This window comes from Orcinus orca, chromosome 7, assembly GCF_937001465.1.
Source record: "Orcinus orca chromosome 7, mOrcOrc1.1, whole genome shotgun sequence".
Lineage (NCBI taxonomy): Eukaryota > Metazoa > Chordata > Mammalia > Artiodactyla > Delphinidae > Orcinus > Orcinus orca.
Window position 1 is genome coordinate 60,230,711 of NC_064565.1, and position 20,419 is coordinate 60,251,129.

At 38.7% G+C, this 20,419-nt stretch overlaps 1 protein-coding gene across 1 annotated transcript in view; it reads left to right on the plus strand.

Moving 5' to 3' along the window:
• METAP1D (methionyl aminopeptidase type 1D, mitochondrial) overlaps positions 1 to 20,419 on the plus strand; it is a 79,452-nt gene that overhangs the window by 40,550 nt on the left and 18,483 nt on the right.

Consider the following 20,419-nt stretch of genomic DNA (forward strand, 5'->3'; position numbering starts at 1 on the left):
TGCAACTACTGAAGCCCATGCACTTAGAGCCCGTGCTCCCCAACAAGAAAAGCCACCGCAATGAGAAGCCCATGCACCACAATGAAGAGTAGCCCCCGCTTGCCGCAACTAGAGAAAGCCCATGCGCAGCAATGAAGACCCAATGCAGCCAAAAAAAAAAAAAATTTATTAGTAAAAACAACATGGATAAATAAGTTTACTGTTGTCTGTTACTCATATGTACTTGTAATTTAAAAGTCTGGGTTTTATTTGAGGAGTGTGTGTGTGTATGTGTGTAGAGGAGTATTTTACTTTTATTTCTTTTGCCTTGGAAGACTGATCTAAGAAAGTATTGCTATAGTTTATGTGAGAGAATATTTTGCCTATGTTCTCTTCTAAGAGGTTTTTTTTTTTTAATCTTATTTATTTATTTATTTTTGGCTGCATTCAGTCTTTGTGGCTGTGCGCAGGCTTTCTCTAGTTGCAGCGAGTGGGGGCTACTCTTCATTGTGGTGCACATGCTTCTCATTGCGGTGGCTTCTCTTGTTAGGGAGCACAGGCTCTAGGCACGCAGGCTTCGGTAGTTGTGGCACATGGGCTCAGTAGTTGTGGCTCGTGGGCTCTAGAGCATAGGCTCAGTAGTTGTGGCACATGGGCTTAGTTGCTCCACAGCATGTGGGATTTTCCCGGACCAGGGATTGAAACCGTGTCCTCTGCATTGGCAGGCAGATTCTTAACCACTGCGCCACCAGGGAAGTCCCCATTTATCAGTTCTAATAGTTTTTGTGTGGAGTCTTTAGGGTTTTCTATTTAGAATTTCATGTCATCTGCATATAATGAAAATTTTACCTCTTCCCTTTCAATTTGGATACCTTTTATTTCTTTTTCTTGTGTGATTGCTGTGGCTAGGACTTCCAGTACAAAGTTAAATAGAAGTGATGAGAGTGGGCATCCTTGTCTTCCTCCAGATTTTAGTGGGAAGGCTTTCAGCTTTTCACCATTAAGCATTAGTTGGCTGTGGGTTTGTCATAAATAGCTTTTATTATGTTGAGATGTGTTCCCTTTATACTCACTTTGGTCAAAGTTTTTATCATGAATGTATGTTGAATGTTATCAAATGCTTCTGCATCTATTGAGATGATCACATAATTTTTCTCTTTTCTTTTGTTGATATGGTATACCACATTGATTGATTTGCATATGTTGAAGCATCCTTGTGAGTGTAGGAGTATTTTAGAGGTACATAAACTGTTTCTGGGCATTAATGTCCACTTGCTAAATTTCTTTTTTTTTTTTTTTTTTTTTGCGGTACGCGGGCCTCTTACTGCTGTGGCCTCTCCCGTTGCGGAGCACAGGCTCCGGACGCGCAGGCTCAGCAGCCATGGCTCACAGGCCCAGCCGCTCCATGGCATGTGGGATCTTCCTGGGCTGGGGCACGAACCCGTGTCCCCTGCATCGGCAGGCGGACTCTCAACCACTGTGCCACCAGGAAAGCCCCACTTGCTAAATTTCATCTTCCTACCTAACCACTGCTGTTCTGGAGACCAGAGGGAAAAAATAATATAGCTTTCAAAAAGGAGAAAGCATTTATGTACCTTTTTCATTCAAAGTGATACTATACCTATAATGAATGATAGCTCAACTTCTTGATTGCTATGTGCCAGGTGCCATAATGATAAATACTTAATACGTATGAACTTATTTAATCCTCACAATTTAAAAAATTTTCCCTTTTTATTAACAGATAGAGAAACTGAGGCACAGAATGATTAAGTAACTTGCTGAAGGTTGGCAGCTAGTAAATCTTAGAGCCAGAACTGAAGTTAGACAATCCAGCTCCCCTGGCTCCATCTAAGTTATTATTAACCAGACCTCCTGCCCATGTTGGTGAACTCCAGTTAGAGTGACAGTAGTCCCACAGAGCCACCTTGTTTCCTCTCAAGGTGGCTGTACTGGGGCTTGAGGTGTTCATTCTGGTGCTAAGGGTCAGGGAATGGGGTTGCTTGAACTTCAAAACAGACTTGCTTCCTTTCACTTGCTCTAGATGTTGGAAGAAGCTGAAGCAGCATGAGGATCCTAGCTCTGGGGCTGGTACAGCTTTTATGAGAAGGAATGAGACTTGGCCTACTCTCCTCTCTAGCATTTTCAGGGCCATTCAGCCTCCATCCCCTTTCCAGTGGGAGATGGAAAGGAAGAGACTGAGAATGGGAGGTAGAAGGCCATAGAGAGGGCATTTCACTTTCCCTCCTTGTCCATGTAGAACATGTTTTCCTCTAGAAACCACACTGTAAATGGCAGCAACATTCCCAGAAAATCCATAATGTAGCTAAAATATCAGGTGTTTGCGGCTGAATTGTTTCCTAGCTTTTTCTTTTCGTTGCAAATGTGTAGTATTTCAGTTGTATTATGGGCAAATGGGCTAGCCTAGAACTTAGACACATTGCTTATGTAGGAAAATGCTTTCCTAACAGCTAAGACCACATATTTATCTTGGTGTAGAACTAACTTTTTCCATAGTATGGCTCACTGACTACCTGAATATCCTGCTCCAAGCAAACTGTACAACATGCATTTGTTTGATAGTAAAGTGAAAAACATCTCTAATAGGATAGGGAATCACTTTATATGGACACACTGTGATGGGGACCAAGCTTTAATAAGCTAAGATATCTTAAAATTCCAGCAATACAAATATCCATGTGCTTTTCATTTGTCATATATGGGCTTTTATTTACCAACCTACATAGAACATTGAAACGTTGATGTTGCCACCTGAACCACTTTTAGATCTTCAGATTTGTATGGCAAAAGGAATGATAATTATGATCTGCTTCAGGCTACAGGCTAGAATAATTCAAAAGGAAATGTGCATTACTAATATGGCAGAGCTCATAAATTCTCAATGTCAGTTTGCCACTTGTGGCTGAAAATTGCAGTCAGGCTGGTTGGCTAGAGGCAAAAAGACTAGAATTACATAATATTTATGAGGTCTGAAGTTAGCGTCACCAAACCCAAATATTGCCAGCCTTTCAGATAACTCAGTGAGGTCAGCATCATCTAGTCATGGCAATGGATTTGAGAGCAGAGTGGATTTGGTAATGACGACACATTAATTCTAGGTGTAAATTCTGTCCATGTCAGTCCACTGCTACCCCCTTTACAGGCTTTATGGCCTTCCTGTTTTAGGTATTATCCCTGAAATACTTACCTGAGGGGCCCCATACCATTGTGCAATAATCTACCTGCTGCCTAAGGTTTTATGACACAGAGTGGAAATGGAACTTCCCTCACTGCAGTGTTTCTTCAGCACTTCCAGTGTTGAACTTCCATGAAGACTTCCTGCCGCTCTGTATATCACCATGATGGCCAAGCCCCAGACACTTTTCAGATCCCAGCCAGCACCTTATATCACACTGTGCTCAGAAAGAGTTTGGTGTCCAAACGTGTGCCCTCTTGTGCTATCATGTACTTTAGGAGTTTAACTTGCATAACATATGAGCAGTTGAAACTCAACCCCAGGTTTACTCCAAAGAAGGATGCGTTGCTGTAAACTGCAAATTAGAAATGTGTGAATAACTCTGCAGTTTCTACCATCAAGAAGCATCAGTCCTGGGGCTATTCCTAACAGGAGCAATTGCAGATCAATGCTCATTTTAAATACTTTGTTTTTTCATTGTAAACAGCATGCTAGATTTAGAATAACTCTTCTATTTCCTACACTTTTTGAATTCTTTTCTTTTATTTTATTTTTGGCTGCATTGGGTCTTCGTTACTGTGCACGGGCTTTTCTCTAGTTGCGGTGAGCAGGGACTGCTCTTTGTTGAGGTGCGCCGGCTTCTCATTGCGGTGGCTTCTCTTGTTGTGGAGCATGGGCTCTAGGTGTGCAGGCTTCAGTAGTTGTGGCTTGTAGGCCTTAGAGCACAGGCTCAGTAGTTGTGGCTCACAGGCTTAGTTGCTCCATGTCATGTGGGATCTTCCCGGACCAGGGCTTGAACCTGTGTTCCCTGCATCGGCAGGCAGATTCTTAACCACTGCGCCACCAGGGAAGCCCTCTTTGAATTCTTTAGGAAAGCTATTTTTCTTTTTTAGTACTAGACCAAATGCTTTTTAAATTTTTTGTTATTGAAAATTTCAAATATAGGTAAAAGTAGAGAAAAGGGTATAATCCTCCATGCTATTACCTGTGGATCAGATATTTATAATGCAAAAAAGTAGTCATTTTTTCCTGCCAAATATATGTCATAGGGATTTTCCAAACTTGCAGGTGGAGTTGGAAATAATATTCTGAAACTCATGGAAGAGAATACGTCAGGAGAGCATTTGCTCTAAGAGAACAGTAAGGAGAGGATTTTTCCCACACACACCCTGGCCCCCCTTCTATAACGTTAAGGAACATTTGTCTTCCCAGGGGGAAGTCAAACTGAATATGAGAGGATCCTGGCAACTAGAGCTATACAGAGACCTTGGTCGGAAAGCTGGCAGATTAGTTTTAAATTTATTTTTATTTAAAGTTCTTGATTTCTTTCACTGTTATAAGATGAGGGGAATTTTCGTAATTGTGCTGTTTGCTCAATGCAGTCAGACCTTCTTGTGCCTACAGGCACAGTTACAGCTGCATAAAGGCTGAATTAAGATGGAACCCTACCACTGAAAAGATTACGGTTGCCCCATCCCAACCCAGACACACAACTCAACACAAAAACAAGACTAAGCTGTAAATTTAGGTAAGTGTAGAATAATAAGTCTTAAAAAGTTCTCTTTCCCCCAACCCCTCATGATTAGGTCATTGCTTTTGAGGGGGAATATTTTAAATATCAAACGTTTGCCAAAAATCTGTCCTTTTTTGGTGCCTTTAATTTACTGGCACTTCCAGCACCTGTTAGCCTACCTCATTTAACACTTCATATTTGAGAAGAGGGAGGGTAACGCTGGGGCGAGACAAGGTAGGAGGGGGTGAGTTGGCAGTGATGGAAAGGAAAGTCTAGTTAAACCCAGTCAGTCCCAACTCACTTCTTTCCAGTGGAAAAAGCATGTGAGTCTGTATGTCTGTTTGATTTTTTTTATATATTAAGGAGCATGAAAGTATGACACTGGAATATTATATTTCAACTTTTTAAAACATGTTTTTTTAAAAGAAAAACAATTATTGTCCTATGTTTAGGCAGGTAATATAATGGAAAAAATCCATTTATGATAACAACCAAGAATATAAAATATCCCAGAGTAAACAAATAATAAGGAATATACAGGGCCTATGTGAAGACATTAGATGTCTACTGAGATATAGTAAAGAAGACTGCAGTAAATGTAAGGACATCTCTTAAATAAGACAACTAAATATTTTAGAGAGTCATAGTCTCCCTAGATTAATCTATAAATTCAATATAAGCCCACACTTTATTTTATTTTTTTAATAATATCTAATTTTATTTATTTTTGGCTGTGTTGGGTCTTTGTTGCTGCGCACGGGCTTTCTCTAGTTGTGGTGAGCGGGGGCTACTCTTCGTTGCAGTGCGCGGGCTTCTTATTGTGGTGGCTTCTCTTGTTGGGAGCACCGGCTCTAGGCGCGCAGGCTTCAGTGGTTGTGGCGCACGGGCTTAGTTGCTCCGCGGCATGTGGGATCTTCCCGGACCAGAGCTCGAACCCATGTCCCCTGTATTGGCAGGTGGATTCTTAACCACTGAGCCACCAGGGAAGTCCCTAAGCCCACACGTTAAACAAAGTTGAAATGCAAATGGCAAACTGAAAAAAAATTTGAAACAATATAGTACACAAATGTTTAATGTTTCTAATTCACAGAGCACGCTTAAAGTAAATCCAGCAAGAAACAGCCCACAAGGCCTAAATGGAGATTTCACAAAAGAATATAAATACATAAATAAAGAGATCTTCAACCTCAGTAGTATCTGAAGAAAAACAAGTAAAAGCGAGATACCATTTTTCGTTTATCAGACTGACAAAGGTTTCAACATTAATAATAGTGGTGAGGGTGTAGGGGAATAGGTACCATTGGGAATATAAATTGCTCTTTTGTGGAGAGCAGTTTTGCAGATATGTCAGAATTTTGTATATTTTTTAACCCAAGAATTCTACTTCTGGGAATTTAAGCTAAAAAAAAAAATTACAAATACATGTATTTGTAAAAGGTATATTGTGCAGGGCACAAAACAGAAGAACTCACCTAAATGCTCATCATCAGTTAAATAAAGTGCTATGTTACCCATCCATATAAAGGAGTACTATGAAACCAGTAACCCAGGAGGATAAAAAGTATCATGTATATCTATAGTTTTTGTTAAAGACAGGTATCTTGGGATTCCCTGGTGGCGCAGTAGTTGGGAATCTGCCTGCCAATGCAAGGGACATGGGTTCCAGCCCCAGTCCGGGAGGATCCCACATGCCGCGGAGCAACTAAGCCCGTGTGCCACAACTACTGAGCCCGCGGGCCAGAACTACTGAGCCCGCGGGCCACAACTACTGAAGCCCGCGCACCCAGAGCCCCTGCTCCGCAACAAGAGAAGCCACCGCAATGAGAAGCCCGCGCACCACAACGAAGAGAAGTCCCCACTCGCCGCAACTAGAGAAAGCCCACATGCAGCAACGAAGACCCAACGCAGTAAAAAATAAAATTAATTAATTAATTAAAAAAAAAAGACAGGAAACTTCTGTATACCGTGGAGAGAAATTACTAGCTTTCAGAATAGCAGTTTATAAAACTACATGTACAAACAGAATATTTATAAAATATAAATTAATATACTATTAAAAATATAATAAAAATATATTAATGGGTACCTAGAGAAATGGTCTAAAGCGTGTTTGCTGAATGTTAACAGTGATCATTTGAGGAAGCTCTTTACCATTTTTTACTTTATACTATTTATGCTTTCTCAGTATTGTTATAAAAATGTTTAATACCATGCATATACCATTTTCATAATCAGAAAAGAAAAAAGTAGGCTTCCCATGAACTCTGGCTCATCCTGTGTGGTTTCAGGCAAGGACAGAGCACATCCACTTAGGAGGATGACCCTTGTGAAGTGAGTTCAGAAAGAGAAAGCTAATGCCACGCACTGTCTTCTTCACAGCTGCCGAAGACCCACTGAAGAGCTTCTGGTGGGAGGGAAGCGATTGCATGTGGCTTCCATACTTTTATTTGAAAGCACCTAATTCATATGGAACAAAGTGGTAGGATGGTTGTCCAGGATGGTCTTCCAGCATATTGCCTAGCCATGTAGACCAGAGCGTCCCTCGGTCAGACTCAGTGGAGAGGTCAGTCATGACAATGAAGGGAAGAGGAAACTGGAGTTGCTGTTCATGGGTTCACATCTGTCTCTCTCCATGTTCCTTATCAGATTCTTTCTTTTGATGCAGCTGGAACAAGATGATTTGCAGCTATTTCTAAAGGCCAGTTCTGCTTTTTCTTTTTCTCCTTCTCTTCTTCACTTCCTAGGAGCCATCAGCGGGTGAAGACATGATGGTTGTCCAAAGTGAGTGCTGTGTCCTCATCCATGCTGCGGTATATTTGTATAGATACCATTTGCCTGATCATACCCTTGGGGCCCTGTCTCATTTACAGCTGGGCTCCCCAAATTTTATTCTTTCTTCTCAAATGAAAAAGTTTTCATAGATTTCCATCTAATGCTTTTTTTTTTAACTACAGTTTGGTATCTCAGAAATCTGTCCCTGTGGGTGTTCACTTAGATTCTGAAAACAGAGCTAGGGTCTTGAAGTGGTTTCTGAGTAAATAATGAAACATGTGTTCAAAGTCTGTAACTCTTCCTTCTCCTTAACCACATCCTAGATAACCCGCCAATGGTGAGTGTCATTTGTGTGAATAGATTCTCCAGTTTTAGTTTTCAAGGCCATATTTTAAATTCTAGCTGTCTGAATGATTAATGTGACTAGGAAAATACTGTTGACCCATTTAAATCATGTCAAGCAACATCCATTGCTCATCTACATAATGAAATACACACTAAACATTACATCTTAAGTGTGGGAGCCAGTGAACTAAAAAATAATGTTTTACTCCTGTAGCTTAAGAAATAAAATAGAAGACATTAGGACTAACTGTAGCATTAAATATTAACCTATTCAAATGGTAATTGTCAGTGAAAATCACCTATAAACTGAAACAGCTGATAGCATTACTGCTTCAGTAGCTAATTAGAAGGGGGTGGTTACATGCAACAGTGTGAGTTTAAGAAAAGTCTTTATGTCAAAGCATGTTTTAATATTATTTGACTATTATGAGATTTATTGTATACAGCTGAGTTGTTTCAATTGTTAATCAGTGGTTGTGAAAATAGTTTGCTGAAAAATTAGAAAAAATTGTTTGATATTTTTATCATGGTTTCATTAAATTGGGCCATGAATAATTTTAAAGACAGCTGATTTATAGTTGAAACTATTTTGATCAATGATCAGATAACAAAGATAAGCTTTGACTACTTTTGAAATATTTAAATTTTGTAAGGACATCAGTTTGCATAGTGTTTAAATAAGTGGAAATTTTAAAGGCACTCAATTTAGGCTATCACGTTACCATGGTTACACCTTTGCACGTTATTTTGTGTATCTCATGTAAATAGATCTGTGAGTCACTGATAATTATTTGGTTTTTTTTTTTGTTCTTTTGGTAGTTCTGTGCTTAGCTGAATTTAATACAGTTCACACGGCTTGCTTTGGTTTTTATATTTTAGTGTTTGTGATTGACAGTGATTGAGCATTTCTTATGCAGTGCTTGCCTTTTTTGTCATAAATGATGTATGTTGGTAGTGCTTGAAATATAAATACGTTCTTGTATTACTGTTTAATAAACAGGAATTTTTATGCAAAGGAGACTTCTTGGTACATTTAAACAATAAGATTCGGTGAGCTCTAGAATATTTCTATTAAATAGTCAAACAAATGTGTTTAAACTCTTACAAACTAAGTTACTGAGGTTACCAAGGACAACGTAACAGTTTATGGCTAAGCATAACATTGACTGAACACTATTTAATAACAGAATAAAAATAACATTCTGCTGTCTCAGAATTATTTGCGGTAAGGAGCTTTACAGGGGATGTGTTCACTCCCAAGTAGAATCTTTCTAAAACATACTTCTCTCATCCCACCCTTTGCACAAATATAAAATCTATTCCATATACTAATGTGTTTGGAAGGATATGATTCTTGAATAAAGCTGGGATCGTTTATGCTTCTAAATGGAAGAAGAGATTTTCCTTAGACTTTACCATCAGCTTTCTAGCAAGGCCCCACCAAGAACTCTCAGAAAAATGTCAAAATTAGGCTGTACATGATTCATCCTACTGAATTTAAGCCTTCTCTCAATACACTACAATCATGAGATGCCGTCTGGTTTATAAAGTGTTTATACATCTGCAGTCTCATTTGATGGTCAGAGTGGTCCTGTGATAAAGGCAGGAGAGGACCAGTGCTTTGGATAGCATGGTTTTTAAGTAGCAGTTCTGGGACCCAACCTAGGATCTCATGAATATTTTGTGAAGTACGTACTTTGTGAATTATCCAAAACACATTTTGACGTTCAGGCTGGTTTCTACCTACTGATCAGTCCATTTTAGAGTGACCTTCTCCCATACATAGTCAGGCAACCAGTGATCATAATTACCATTTATCGAGTGCTTACCTTGTGCCACTCTCCATACCTCATGTCATACAGTTATCATAGCAACCCTGTGAAGAAGGTATTGTTATTCCTGTTAATGGATGAGCAAACTAAGGCTTAGAGAATTTAACTAACTTGTCCAAGTAAACCAACTAATGCTCAGAGAAGGGAAAACAATTTAAACAAGAACTCAAGTAAATATAATTAGAAAGGCACACCTTTCAGAGGAAAATCCCATGGCACATTCACAAGCAAAATATAAAGTGTTTGAAATTCTACTATTTATTTTTACCTCCAAATGGGCTATGTTTTATCTTGGCATTTTTGTTTTTGTTTTATAACACTCTGGTAGAACTATAGTTCAAAAAGTGTTCACATTAGACAATAGCATGCTTCAGATATTGTACACATTAAATATTTCAGGACTGTGACTTTACTGAAGACTTTAATCTAAAAATGAGATGATGAATTTTTCATTCCACCAAGTGTGAATGACCTTGGTCAGCTACGGATTTCAAGTAATATTGTGTTTTCAGCTATGAGAGGCAGCCTGCTTTATACAGGTAAAGAGTACACATTTGGGTAGTGGTGGCAGTGGTTTTCATTTTTAATCTTTAGTACAGAAAATAATGATTTTATAGCTGAGCATCCACATCTGAAAAATAAAAAATACAAGAGCCAATTTGTAAGCAGGCTTCTGTGGGACGCCCCTTTTAAGCCTGTACCATTTTAATACATTGTACTTTTTGCATTAATTCTTAAAGCAATGGAGCTGTTATTTCTTCATGTGGTTAACTAAGGCTACATAGTTGAATTAAATATAAAGTTATTTGTGGCAACATAACTACATCACTTCAAAAAGCTACCTTCAGATAATTCAGAACTTTTTTCTTTTGCTAAAGAGGCTACTGTGTATTTTCTCTTTATTTTTTGTGAAAATGACTCCTTGATGAGTGATCCTGGCTTCTCTTGTCTTGAATCTGTGTAATCTCAACTGCAGAAGCTGAAAATATATTGTTTTCCTGGAGCTTAGCTTTCTTATTTTCGGTTGTGATTATTGACCTACCTACCTACCTACCACTTCTATTGCCTGGTTACAGGGCAGAACTCCCACGATTGTCAAAATACCACCGTAGGATTTATATTCAAATGGTTTCTTTTTGTTCCATGCCTTTCACTTGGAGCTGTACAGTGAAAGCATTCTCAGGAAAATATTAAGATTTTTTTGGGTTTTGTAGGGGTTTTTTGGTAATGACACTGTAGTTTGGGTCAAAGCTCTGAGCTATTTTATACCAATTATTTGCATAAATAACTTTAAAGGGCTCATAAAAAAAAGAAAAAAGAAATGCATCCAACAATATAACTAGAGCATGTTGCATATAGAATTCAGTTGACCCTGTTGTGAGAGGAAGATTAAAATTACAGTCTTTTCAAAGGCTTTAGTACAATTGAAAAATATTCATACTAAAGCTGTGCCTTTGATCATAAATTATAAGTCCCAACATCTTCTATTACTGGCTATTTTTATCCAAATAACTAATATTTTGAGTAGTATTTTACATGACAGTAGTATTTAAGAATAGTCTTTTTTAAAGAATTAAAGAAGGACTTTCTTATTATGTCAGTTTTTTGTGAACTCATGATACTTTTATACAGACTTTCTCTAAAATTGAATTCCATGTGTTATTTCTGTGAAACTGCTCTTTCTGATGCTTACTTGTGTGCTTTAATATAAATTTTTTTCTATGTTTTCCTCTTCTTTAACCCAAGTATGTGAGGTAATAGGAATGTTTTTTTGAGAGACTTTGGAAAGTTGAAGTTTGCCAGATGTTCTGTGCTAACCTAGAAGTGTGCATTCTCTGGGTATCAGGACTGTGTGAAATTCTTTCCTGTTACTTTGACAGAATGAATGTTTGCTTTTGGGTCATTTTGGTGTCGTACTTCTACTCTGATCAGAGCTTGACTTTTATTCTGTATTTAAATGATACTACGGCATCCAGAAAATCTGGCAAAGAAAATGATATTTTGATGACATTTTTCACAGGGCTCAACTGGAATGAATTATTACATTTTAACCACAGCCCTAATAAACAGCTTCTTTATTTCCTGTGAAAGGGTACAATATTTCTTTGTCCAAGAAGTTGCCTGAGTATATGTATTGTTGAAGTGCTAAAAAGCTGCTTTTCTCTAAACTTTAGCTGAGACACAATGGGATTTTCTAAGCATATACTATTTCAGTGTGACTCAATATTTTATGATTATAAAGAGGAATTTAAATTCAAATTTTGAACTAAACGTTTTTCATCTTAAATGGAGAAATTTCATACAGCAGTCCTAGTTCCTTTTACAGATTAATCATTTCTGTGTAACTTCCACTTATCCACAAAATGATCTGCTTTTACATTTAGATTTTGTGTTCTTACTATAATCTTTGACACTCCTCCCCTGGCTATGATTGGGCCGGCCTAAAGGAACTTTTTTCTAGGTTCACAAACATGAGTCTACTTTATTAAATAGGTATGTTTATTGATCTGTGTTTCTAGAATAGGTTGGGTTGTTTTTGTCACCCAAGAAGAGGGGAATGCTTTTCGTTTAAATCACGGATCCCTAGGTGCTAGTGATGTAAATTAATGAATAACAACATATTATCCAATTAGCTTTTGTTAAGAAGCAAAATGAAGTATTTTTCCTAAACCCATTTCTGAACTTGTCATTGACATTATACTCTATCAGTTGCTATTGATACATTTTGTTAAAAAGGAAGAGAGATGTAGCACTGAGCCAACTTCCTGATGGAGCCTTGGGGAGGGTCATGTTTTGCCATGACCTGGGCATCATTCTTGAATGTTGTTATTATTGGTAGGGGGTGCCCTCAGGCCGCCACCCTTCCTCTTCCCAGAAGTGCTCTATGGCTGGCTTTCCAGCTCATCTTCTTTAGAACCAGGACTCCCAGGCTCTGGTTTATAGGCTTGATGATGAGTTACATCCACAGCCTCATATGTGTGGTGAAGACTACTGTCTCACCTTCCTCTGACTACTTAGTGTTATTAGTTGTAGTGGCCCAATTCTAATATGAGTATGATAAAGTCTCATAGAAATTGCAAACTTAGAGCTCTAAGCAACTCGGACAAATTTTTATGTTTCAGCATAAAAGTGACTTGTGATTTTGTGTCACGTAAAATACTTTACACATTTCTTTTTTTTTTTATTTCTGTGGAATCTTTGTTACTGTTTTAGCCATCTTAGCTATAAATAACTTCAAGGACAACCCTGTTGCATGTCGAGTAGAATCTTTATTTCAGATAAGTGTTTATGCCAGCGTACTTTAGACTTGACTATGTGCTTTATTTTGAGCATTAAAGAAAATGATCTGTTTTCCAACACCTGCATAACAATTGGCCTGTATCCTCTTGAGAAATGTTGTTTAATAAACACTGTAGCTTTATCGTCCAGAGGCTGTTGCCGGATGCTGTTGCCAAATGCTGTTAATTAAGAAAAAAAAAGGTTTTTTTTACAGGTTTGTGAAACAGATCCACTCTTCTTGTAATGGCATCTTAGCTTGAAATCCAGGAAGTAATGGTGTATGGTGTCCATATCCATGATTTTCTGAATTGGAGAAAAAGTGTGGAAAGCATCTGGGGAAAAGGAGGCTCTTTACCAGCTTGTTTCCTGTAAGCTCAATTGGAAGACCTTGTCCGTGCAAATAGATTTCAAAATAGAGCCTGCCCTTTGACTGTCTCCATAATTACATGGCTTGCTCTGTATTTTATTTGGCAGTCAGAGCAGTTAACCCCTGGAAGGAAGGGGCTGATGGCATGGGCAGCTTAGCTCCCCAGACATGTCCGTGGGAATGAATAAAGCACTGTTTGGAGAAGCTCATAGCTAAAAGCACACCAGAACTCAACCAAAACTTTCAAAAACAAGTTTAATAATGTCTGTTATGATTGGTTTAAAAACTTACTTTGTCCTTATTGTGTAGATTATAGAGAGGTATTAATTGTTTTTTAAAAAATGGGAGTTGGGGGAGTTCCTTGTTGCTTTGATGTAATCAACATCTGTCAACAGAATGAATTTGCTTTTGTTTAGTTCCAAGCGCCCTTGTCCTTAAGCTTTGCCCAATCAGTATCTGCTTCAGCCTGGGGCATTCCTCTAGCCGTTTTGGGTTTTTTTCCCTTCTTTTTCTTCTTCTTCTTCTTCAACAGATGCACAGGTTATTTCTTGTGAAATGTGAGCTTCTCTTCTGCGTTATAGTCTCCTTGATATGGGAAGGAACTTTCTTTCTCATTTACTCTTAAAACATGTACCTCTTACTACTAGATTATAAAAATCAATGGGAGTTACAGAGAGTGAGGCAGACTATTTAATTTTCCTTTCACGACATTTGTGCAAGTTATCAAACCTATCAAGCGGACAGTCAATGTTTTAGGTCAGGAAATATGAGACATGGCTGCATTCGCCGTGCTGTAAGAGCCTGTACTCCTACCCTGGGTAATTGGTTGGAGTTCATGAACTGTGATCTTTCTGTGGTTCTAAATCAGCACCTTGAAAATGTATTTCTGTGGTACAGTCCCTCCTGAGCCTACTGTAGGAAGCAATATTTCTAAACAGTTAAAAATATCTTGAATTGCTGTCACAAGTTGCTTTTTTTTAGAGTTAATGTATTATTTTAGCAAATCCTTTGATTTAAAATTAAAATCATCAATGAGTGTAAGAGCCATATTTGAAAATGAATTAGCAAAACGTTGTTTTCTCTTAGTAATCATAAATCATTTAAATCTGGCAGGCATTCCTCCCTTCATCCAAAATAATTGCCTCCATTTGTAAAATCAATTAGATGTTGATATGCTATAAATAATAGTTTTGTTACTAGACTTTGACATTTGCTGATCATTACGAAAAAATACATTCAGCAAGACATTTTACAGGGTGTCTTTTAAATTACATATTATCTCTGGTTGACATTGTTGGCTAATGTAAAGTGATACAGGCTACTTTATTGTGTTGTTTTCTACCCAGATACTTGAAGCCTCTGAAACATAGCGTAACTGAGGATTGATGGCACTCTGGAGGGTGAAAGTGCTTCCCTGGAAACGTACAGTGAAACATAGAGGTGTTGGTAGCCCACACTTGAGTACAAATGTACTTTGTTCAGTTTTACAACTGCTTAAGATAATAAGCATTAATAGGCATTTTAAATGTCTCTTTGGAAGTTCATTCAGAACTCTCTCTTAAAAATACTTGTTGACCAAAAGAAAACTTGCATTTCCGAGGGTAAAATCGGCTTAATTAAGGGTCATTAGTAGAGGTGCACATAAAAACCCAGGGCTCAGTGGGTGAAATGGAAGCTTTTCATTATGTGGTATAGAATGCACGCGCAGATAACAATTAAAATGAACCCTGAGTAAGAGGCCAGTGAATATAGGGCATGTCATGTGCAGCAATATTAGTTATTTTAAATGCATTCTTCCCCCATCATACTTGAATTCTGTAGTCCCACCTTTCAGACTTAATCTGTAAAGGGAAATAAAATGCAGCTTTTAGAAATTGATGTTATTACCGAATATGAAAATATTTAAAACTGTAACCTAGATTTACATTTCAAATACAAATTTAGAATATGAAAAATGTGCTGCAGGATCCAAGGGTCATATAGCAATTTCAATAGACATTCAGGCCGCACAGCGTGCTCCTCCGTGGAAGGAAAGAAGCAGTTGCTTATAATTTTTGACATTCAGCTCAAACTAGGAGCTAATAGAATTTTTATGACACTGAAAATAAATTCTTGTTATTACCTGTGATAACAGTAAGTATTCTAGTATTCATAACTAATAACGTATAGATTTACTGCCTAAGAAAACCTTATATAGAGTTTCTGTTACATAATTGACAGTAACAACACTCGCTATGATCATGTCTTTTAAGATCAAATTAGTCCAAAGCAGCTCCTTGCTGATCTGGGGCTCTCCTCTTCTGAGGTTTCTGATGATTTCCTACTGGCATCTCCTAAACTTCAGATTAGTCAACTTAACCCTTGTTTCCTAAAAATAACTTTAACAAAAGAGGGTTTGCTGTGAGTCCTGGGTGAATGATGATGCCCAGAAGACCGAGGGGCCAGTCCCGAGGCTGATGGAAACCTGCCTGGTGTCCCTGCCTCTGATGATGGACATCATCAAATTAGCTGTGTAACACTGACAGTAGCAAGTTGGAAGTTACATGTAGTTATTAGAAGGTATCAGCAGTTCTTCTATTTAGTTATTTTTTTAATTGAAATATAACAGATGTATAACATATGTGTTCATTTTGGATGTACAAAGCAGTGCTTCTACAAAGAAAGGAAATATATAGGAAATTCAACAAACCTTTTCTAGACTGATCTATAGCAGATAATGTAGTTTGTGACCCTGAGTATAATTGGGATGGGGGATTTTAATTTTACTCCCTCTGCATTTAGAAAATTTGTTAATTGCTATTTATGAATTACACTATGATAAGCAAAGTTGAGGATCTCCCCCCGCATTTTTTGTCATGTTAATTGGAGAGCCATTATCTTCTAAAGGCACATATTGATGTAAGACCATTTCTTCATTTCACCTGTGAAAACACTAAATTGTTGGGGGTTTTTTTCTGGTTTGTAATGAATAGTTAGTAGAATAAACACGGTATGGTACCTTATTATCCTGTTACTTTGTGACAACATTTATAGGGTGTCTTTTATCAGATTGAAAGAAAAGATTTTGCTTCCAATAAAAATGTATCTTATGGAAGTGGAGTTGCTGAGAACACTGCAAAACCATAATTGTCAACAGATTGGATATGTTCAGGCTGTGTTCCCAATGTTTAAGTCATGTGTGAAGGTGCTTGCCTCTTTCTGGCAGTGAGCCCATTATTTAGCAGAACAGGTATGTTGGCGACACTGTTCATTCTAGAAGTGAATGTCTGAGAAGCCTCATTCAGATCTCCTAGTAGAGACCTGATGACTTCATGCGTTGAGTTTAAGAACATTGGAAAGATTCCCCCTGTAATGACTGTGTACTTGAACTTGATAATACTGATAAAGATGACCTCTCTTTTATGTTATCAGCTGCACTGAAAAAAATCTACATGAGTCCTAAAATTGATCAGACTCTACATCGTCCCATTGCCTGGGACATAGCATGACAGTCAGAAGCTGCTGAATGAAGGCACACATTTTCAGAGCTAAAAGAGACGTCAGGGACTTCCCTGGTGGCGCAGTGGTTAAGAATCCGCCTGCCAATACAGGGGATGGGTTCGAGCCCTGGTCCGGGAAGATCCCACATGCCGCGGAGCAACTAAGCCCGTGCACCACAACTACTGAGCCTGCACTCTAGAGCCCACGAGGCACAACTACTGAAGCCCATGCGCCTAGAGCCCGTGCTCCGCAACAAGAGAAGCCACCGCAATGAGAAGCCTGCACACCGCAACCAAGAATAGCCCCCGCTCAACACAACTAGAGAAAGCCCGCGCCCAGCAACGAAGACCCAACGCAGCCAAAAATAAGTAAATAAATTTATATTAAAAAAAAATAGACCTCAAAGATTATGAAGTTCACTCCCTCATTTTATTAAACCTTCTGTAGCAGTTGATAGTGTCTGTGAAGTGCTCAGCACAGAGCTTGGCACCAGTAGGCTCTCAGCCAGTGTTCACTGCTGTTGTTACTGCCCGAGGTCACACAGTTAGCTCCTGGCAGGACCAGGAGCAGAACCTCTAGCTCCAATGCGGTGTCATTCGGGCCCATTTTTCATCAGGAATATCACCATCTGTTATAATCGAATGTATTTGTTTGCTTCTTGTCTGTGTCGCACCACGGAATATGAGCTCCCTGAGGCAGGGACTTTGTCACCTGGTTCACCTCGTGTCCAAAGCATGGCATGTAGGAGGAGCTCAGTAAGTAATTGTCAAATAAAAGAATAAGTAAATTTCAAGGCCCACAGGTAAACATGTTGAGTGTTGAGAAGGGAAAGGAAAAGACATTAACATTTTGGGGGTGGCTACTTTTTAATTTTTTTATTTTTTTGGCCACACCACGTGTCTTGCAGGATCTCAGTTCCCCGACCAGGGATTGAACCCAGGCCATGGCAGTGAAAGCCTGGAATCCTAACCACTAGGCCACAAGGGAACTCCCCCATGGAGCGCCTACTTTTAAAAGATGGTTTAGGGATATGTGTTATCTCAACTAATGTTCACAACAACCTGGTGGTGAGGAAAGCACTACTATTCCCATGTAATGGTGAAGAAATGGGGCTGAGAAGTTTTGGTAATTCAGATCCGACTTCAAAGCTCGTGTTATTTTCACTACCATAGTGCCTCCCAGTTAAATCAGTTCTAAGACTTTTCATGAAAAATACCTTCATTCTGAATGTTGGCTGGTTCCATGATGTTTATTTTTTTTCATGATTAAAAAAAAATTTCTTTGAAATTGAATCCCTGAAAAAACACATGCTATAGCAAAGCATACCAGCTACTAGAGCCCGTGCACACTGTTGAAAGGCAGCTTGGAGCGGCAGACACAGCCCTGGATTCAGACTTCGAGGACTCTAGCTGGGGCCACCAGAGGTGTGAGCCTTTGTTCCTCATCCATAAACTAGTGACATCAACAGCTGCCCGCCTCCCTAACAGCACTGGTAAGACTTAATGTGTGTGGAGCACCTAGCACTGTGCTTAATTAAAGAAACTGGCCATTAAGTGTTAACCACTATTATTGTTTTCTATTTCTATTAGTGTTATCATTATTAATAGTCATCATAATACATGCTTTTCTCAGAAGGGAAACACTTGGGAGCTTGTCTTTGGTCCTACCTAGGGATGCAGTTAGGGAGCCCAGAATCATGGATTGATTCCACCTGAGCCTTTCCTTGGCTTTAACTGGGACCCAGATTTTTCCATTCTGTGTCCACAGACTGCCTAGCCAAACCTCTACAGCATGTATTTGGTCAGCAAAGGGAGTTTGGCTTGAGAAAGAGGATGGATTAGGTCAACCCATCACCACTTTTGCAAAAAAAAAAAAAATAATAGTGGTAACTTTTACTAGTTTTGTGAGGCCTTTTACATTTTCAGAGTGTGTCCTTGTGTGTTGTTAGCTCATCTTTTTCTCACGCATGAGAGAGCAGTATACTTCATGAAGGCAACTGGACCTGCTTTCCCGCAGCTTTGGCACTCTGGCAGAGTTACTTACCTTTGTGCGCTTCCGTATCTTCAACTGTGGAATGAGTAATAACAGTTTACAGTTTACAGGGTTCTCAGGAAGATTAATGAGCTACCACATGTAAAGGGCCTAGCATAGTAATTGACGCACAATAAGTTCTCAGTATTAGAAGCTATAGTGAAGCCCAGGGTTTCTTTCTCATTTTACTTTTCAAGTATTCTTGAAGGAACTACCATTTTGGGGGGCATCTACTAAAGGCAGGGCACTTTCACAGACTTTATTCCAATTAATTCTCACTTGAGACTCAAAACAAGACACTTGCTCAGGGCCACACAGCTACCAAGTAGTAGAGCTGAGACAGAAGTCCAGGCTTCTGCTTTCCGACCATCTGCTTTTACTAGGAAACTACCCTGCCCCTCATAGACAATTAACATCCTGGGGCTGGTGGTGTTGTCTTTAGGGAAATGTTGTACTTTACAAGCTTTAGGGAATATGTACCTGCCTCTATCAAGCAACTTTTTTTTTTTTAAAGAAGTGATATTACTGGCAGCATTTTGTCTGGTATTTGGAATTGTTTAAAATAATACCTGAAACACCTCTGTAAGTTTGATTCAACAATGTTACTTTCAGCTTTCTGGAAGAACATAATTGAGTGAAACTTAGGACACTGAATCAATGACTATAGGGGTTTGTTTGCTTCTGTGCCTTTTTCCCATTTTTCCTTTCTCCCACTTAGAGATCTTGAGTTTTGGGGCTAATACTCACCTGCAATTTGTGTTTCCATTATGTTTCACAGCTGAAAGATTACTCTAGGCCAGTAATTCTCAAACTTTAGTGTGCATGAGAATCACTCTGGTGAGGGATTGTTAAAACACAGATTGCTGACCACATCCCAGAGTCTGAGTCAGTAAATTGAGGAGGGGCCCAAGAATTTGCATCTTTTCCCCAGGTGATACTAATATGCTGGTCTGGGTACCACATTTCGAGAACCAGTGCTCTAGACCAGGAGTCGACAAAATTCTTCTCTAAGGGGCAGGTAGTAAATATCTTAGGCTTTGTGAGCCATATGTTCTCTGTCACAACTACTCAACTCTGCCACTGTCGCTCAAAAGCAGCCATGGCTAATTGTAAGTGAATGAGTGTAGCTATGTTCCAATAAACCTTTATTTATGGGCACTGAAATTTGAATATTGTATAATTTCACGTTACAAAATATGATTTTTTTCAACCATTTATAAATATAAAAATCACTTTTAGGTTGGGGCTATATAAAAATAGGCAGCAGGGCAGATTTGCCCTTTGGGCTGTAGTTTGCCAACCCCTGACATGCAATTATGGCATGTTGGGGATTTTTAAAACTATTGTTTTAATTATAAAAGTAATGCAAGTGAATGTTTTTAAAAGTCAATCAGTATAGAAGAAAACAGAAGGAATCGGTAAATCTTCCTCCCCACCCCAGCCCCAATCAGATACCCCAGAAATAACCACTATTGCTGAATATCAATTTTCAGAAATTTTATAGGCATATACAAGACTGTCTAAATGTATAAGTTCTTTTTACATGAGCTTCTTACATAAGCTCCTTTTAATGAACTTTTAATATGTACTGCTCAGCATTTGCTATTTTCCTAACAATATATTGT